Consider the following 6,000-nt stretch of genomic DNA (forward strand, 5'->3'; position numbering starts at 1 on the left):
CGTATGAAGTCTCAGGGCAATAAGGTTGTGACCGCACGCCGCATGCTGTATGTGCGAGTGAAAGAGTAGGGGGGTGGAATGGGTGAGCCGACGATGGCGGCTCAGTCTCGCGTGCGCAAAGAAGACAAGCGGGGAGCAAGCGCGCCGCCTTCCGTCGCGCGCGATACATCGGATGGAATGTATGGAATGGGGGCGGGATCTAGGATTCTGTGAATCTGTGATTGCGCTACATGTTTATTTGCCTTGTTTGATGCATTATATACAGTGACTTTTTCTTTGATACATAGATTTATTGGAGACTTATACGTATATTCAAATATCTTGTTGCGAGGTTTTGTGTATACGTGCAGTGAACTTTCTTTCCAGTGACACTTTTCTGCCCTTTATCAAGCATTCGTATTGTATCTTCGCATTTATAATGAACGAGGGTGAGTTAAATGAAAGTGAGCCTACCCACTCCGCGCAATAATGGTTCGGTTCATTATCTGCGAGGCATGCGCGTAGCACACAGGCACCTTTCATTTACAAAAGTGACACCAGATGTGAGGGTAAATGTTCTTTAATGCTCTCATACACTGGATTGAACATGGTTGCGTGACGTAATGGACACTTCAGAAGTTGAGCAGTGGGGTGACGTGAATGTTTTGACAGCTGAAGGTGTTTCGTCAAAAGGAAATTATTCGCCGTATGGCTGTCGTGTACGTTGGACATTGCATTTCATTGGCCACTGTGAAGCATTGGAGCAAACGGTTGAAAAAGGACGTGAAAGTTGCAAATACGATCCAAGACCGGGCCAAAGCCATCGTGCAATCACCCCCAACACAAGTGCAAAAGTTGATGAGCTGATGAGACAAGAACGGAGGATAAACCTCGATGAACTGGCAGAGCGTGTAAACATCAGTCGCGGTTCGGTTCACACCATAATTCATGAGCATCTCGGTTATCGGCTCTTGTGTGCGCAATGGATGCTCAAGATTTTGAACCACCGCCAAAAGAAGGTTCTGCGCTGCCTTCACTCATCTGATCCGGTATCACAATGAGGGTGACGAGTTCTTGTCTGCAATTGTGATCGGGGACGAACCATGGTGCCACTACTACGTGCCTGAAACACGACGGCAAAGCTTACAGTGGAAACATTCGAATTCACCGCGCCCAAAGAAAGCAAAGGCCGTCATTTCCGCAGGAAAGGTGTTGTTTTATTTTTTTTTTCTATCGTCAGGGGCCATTACTGATAGAATTTTCTAAAGCCGGAGAGACTATCAATCGTTTCCGATATTGTGAAACGCCGGATCCGCTGCGTGTCGCAGTCAAGAACAAACGTGGGAAATTGACGAATGGGGTCATCTTGTTCCACTACCTGGCTATGGTGTTGGCTGCTGAGCACGAGGTCGCGGAGTCGAATCGGCCACGGCGGCCGCATTTCGATAGGGGCGAAATGCGAAAACACCCGTGTACTTAGATTTACGTGCACGTTAAAGAACCCCAAGTGGTCGACATTTCCGGAGTCCTCCACTACGACGTGCCTCATAATAAGAAAGGGGTTTTGACACGTAAAACCCCATAATTTAATTTTTTAATTTTTCCACAATGCCCATCCCCACGTCGCTGATGTGGTTAATACAAAACTGGTAAAGTTCAAGTGGGAAACGCTGCAACATCCGCCATACAGCTAAGACCTGTCGCCTTGCGACTTCCACATTTTGGGGCAGATGAAAAAACAGCTTAAGGGAAACAGATTCGTGTCGGACGATGACGTTAGTCAGTTGCAGATTTGTTGAAGCAGCAACCTAAGGAGTTTTATGAGACGGGAATCACCCGACTCGTTAGTCAATGGGATAAATGTCTAAATGCTCACGGAGAGTACTTTTAAATAAAGTACCCCGTTTGTCATATATTTGCATTCGCTCACTTTCATTTGACTCGCCCTCATATATTTTGGAGAATGGCTCTATATAGGTGCTCTCTGTTGAGACAATAATTTCGGTGCAATTACTCACGATACACGACCGGTGACAGCTGCTCCTGCGTAATACATTGGAATAAATGACAGCATCATTGAGATTTTTCACTGGCCGTTAAATACGTACAACAATGTAAACAAGGTTGTTGAATGACAAAGTTTCATGAACATATTTGTGCTCAATTTTTTCATTTCATGGCCTTTAGATTTTTCATATCAGTGGCATGCAGTGTTTTGCTGGTTTCGAACTGATATAGTTCTAAGGATCGTGTGATATTTTCTTTACTTATTAAATAGACAAAAACATGGAAGCATTGATATAAGTTATTTTGAGCACAATTTCTGGCACATACGAGCATATCTTTTTATTAAAACATACATATTTTACTTGTTTTGATAGTGCGTGGCGTTCAAGAATTCGTTTGCAGCGTCTTTGGCAATGGCAATGCAGTTATTATTCTTGTATTTAACCTCTCGACAAATTGTTTAAGAGGAAGCTTTAGCTCGGGCCCAACTCCGAAGCGGCCTATTCAAATAAATGTAAAACGCAGAAACGGTTTTATGAGATAACCCTTGGATCACGTTTAATGGAATTTGTTTAATTTTTGAAAGTTAACTTCTAGTATTTGTTGGAAGCGGAAGTTCGATTTAGGGCCTGAATTTTGTTTAATATACTATGAAAATTTTGAAAGTGCGAAAAAAATAGAAGCACGACGTTTACAAACTAAAAGCTCTTCATCAAAAACAGATATCGCAGTTCTTCAAACGGCATCTATTATAAGAGTCAAAGCGGACAAATTCGGTATGTCAATTTGTATCTTACGTGAATTAGTTACGTGGTGCACAAAGGTTCTGCAAAAGCATTTCGATAATGCTAAATTGTTTGAGATTCATTTGTAACATATCAATTTTGTCCGCTGTAAATATACTAGATGCGATTCACAGAATTATATTATTTTTCATTGTTGAGTTACAGAGTTTTAAACGTGATAGTTTCGTTTGCTGAAAATTTGAGATTCGTGCCAACTTTTAATAAAAAAATTGACAACCTAAATGAAAAATTCGAAACCAGAAGACAGTAGAATTTAAGTTTTTCTTTTAAATGTAACAAACCTCATCAAAATTTGTGCAGTTGTTGCCGAGAAAAACTAATTCACCTTCTACATGTATTTAGATAGGAGCATCCGAGATAAAGCTTCCTCTTAAGGAGGAGGCCAAGCTGCAACGTGAGCCCTCCCCCCCCCCCCCCCCACGAACGAAATTTCTGGCTACGCCACTATTCCCCGATGATTGTTGTGGGTCATTGTGACGATCTCCTGTATTAAGTCAGCAGTAAATGCAGTTCCTCGATCGGTTATTAAGATGGAAGGGGCCCCGTGACGTAATACGATGTCATGGACAAAGAACATGGCGACTTCTGTAGATGTACGTTCTGCGGGGTATAGCTTTTGTTTCTGCGTACCGCGTTAGGTAGTCCGTTGCGACGACTATCCATTTGTTGCCTGCGGACGACGTAAGGAATGGACCGACAAGATCCATTCCAACCTGTTGAAACGGTGTTGGAGGAGGGCCCAGGGGTTGCAAAAGACCAGCAGGTTTCAAAGGTGGAACCTTGCGCCACTGACAATCACGGCAGCTCCTCACGTAGCACTGAACGGACGAAAACAGCCGCGGTCAGTAATACTTCTGGCGTATGCGCGCTAACGTCCTGGCGAAGCCTAAGTGTCCGGCACACTGGTCGTCATGACATGCTGGCAACACTTCGCGCATTGAAACTGGGACGACGAGAAGGAACGTTTCGTGGCTATTTTCGAAGCTCTTTTTGTAGCGAACATTGTTCCGGAGGCAGTAAGAATTAAGTCAGCCCCGTGACATCGGTCGTGGGACAACAGCATCGGCTCCCTGGAGCTATATAGGATGAGGGGAAGCAATGTAGTGTCTGCACGTTGGAGGTCAGCCATCTCGACAGTGTCTACTACACCAAGAAACGGGAAGTTTTGCTCTAAATCACTTGGCTTCAAAGGTATAGGTGCACGTGAGAGGCAGTCGGCGTCGCGGTGCTTCTGCCTGGATCGATAAGCCACTGTGACATCGTGCTCCTGAAGGCCGAGGCTCCAACGAGCGAGGCGGCCTGAAGGGTCTCTAAGACTCGCAAGCCAGCACAGTGAGTGGTGGTCTACTCGAAAAGGTCGGCCGTACAGCTAGTGTCGGAACTTGCCGATGTCCCAAACGAAGGCGAGACACTCCTTTTCAGCCGTGGAATAGTTAACCTTCGTCTTTGTCCCACTACGGCTTGCGTAGGCTACTATAATCGTTCGGCGCCGTCTTGCCACTGGACGATCGAGCATGGCGCCGAGCTTTACGTTGCTGGCATCTGTGTGGATTTCTGTGTCAGCCTTGTCGTCGAAATGCCCGAGTACGAAGAGCTTTTGCAGTCGCTTCCGCAATTTCGTGAATGCTGCTTGTTGCTCGTCCGTCCACTAGAAGGGTACATCTTGGCGTTTTAATCTGGTTAATGGTTCAGCGATCCTTGAAAATCCTTCGACAAAACGACGATAGTAAGCACAGAGACCCAAGAAGCGTTGAACTGCCTTCTTCCCAGTTGGACGCGGAAACTCTGCGACGGCAGCTAGCTTCTCAGGGCCTGGCCGAACACCGCGGGGGCTGACTACGTGTCCGAGAAACTTGAGCGCCTGAAAGCCAAAATGACATTTCTCAGGCTTGATAGTCAGATTTGCTTTGCTGATGGCGATGAGTACGTGCTTGAGTCGTTCTGGATGTTCATCAAACGTCCTCGAAAACACCACAATGTCGTCTAAGTAGACTAAGCACGTCTGCCATTGAAGTCCAGAGAGAACGTTGTCCATCATACGTTGAAATGTGGCATGTACGGAACACAGGCCGAGTGGGAGGACTTTAAGTTCACATAATCCATCAGGCGTCACAAATGCAGTTCTTTCGCAGCCACGCTGATCTACTCCGATCTGCCAGTATGCAAGATCCAAAGAGGTGAAAAATTGGGCGTGGCGTAGACGGTCCACAGCGTCATCGATCCGTGGAAGAGGATAAACGTGGCGTTTGGTGACACGGTTAAGACGTCGATAGTCCACGCAGAAGCATAGTGTATTGTCCTGATCTTTAACCAACACTACGGGGGACGCCCATGGACTTATGGACGGCTGAATCGCGTCATAATTGATCATCTATTGAACCAGGCGCTTTATCACACACCTTTCCGTAGGCGAAACGCGATAAGGATGTTGACGAACGGGGCATGCTGACTCGTCCGTAGGAACACGTTTCGAAACGGAGGTGCCCCGTACTTTAGACGCGATAGAGAAGCCGGCAGAGAAGTCATTGACAAGGTCGAGCAGTTTCTGTCCTTCCTTATATAGACGGAGTTAATCTCAATGCGATCGCTCAGGTTGACTGTTTCCAATGAATTAGGCGAAGCAGTTCCAAGCCAGGCGACGTCCGTGAGGGCAGCAATTTCATGGAGGAAAGCGACAGCTGTGCCTTGCGGTAAGTGCTGATATTCGTTGCTGAAGTTAGCAGGACTAATGAGTTTCCGTTCTGAAGCTGGACGAGGCTTTATGCAATGTAGATGTTCCGCTCAAGCATTAACGGAATGTTTGCCTCGGCGATGCCCTCATAGCTGTCGAATGCGTCGCACGTTACCAGGGTCAGCAGGCTGCTTCTTGACGGTACCGTTATGCTGTCATCGACGATGCGCAAGGCGTTTTCGGTGTGGTTCTCGTTGCCAGCGTAGATTGCTATGGCTTTCGCCGTAGAAAACGTCACACTCGATTTTTCCAGGTTGATTACGGCTCCACTCATCTGTAGAAAGTCCATGCCGAGTATCAAGTCCCTCGAACAACTGGGCAGAATAATGAAGACCCCGACGTACGTAAATCCGCAAATATTTACTCGAGCAATGCATCTGCCCATGCGAATTAGTATATGACCTCCAGCAGTACGGATCTGCGACCCAGTCCACTGTGTAAAAACTAACTTTGACGCAAGGTCTCGGCTCATAACCG

Source organism: Dermacentor variabilis, chromosome 3 (assembly GCF_050947875.1).
Source record: "Dermacentor variabilis isolate Ectoservices chromosome 3, ASM5094787v1, whole genome shotgun sequence".
Classification (NCBI taxonomy): domain Eukaryota; kingdom Metazoa; phylum Arthropoda; class Arachnida; order Ixodida; family Ixodidae; genus Dermacentor; species Dermacentor variabilis.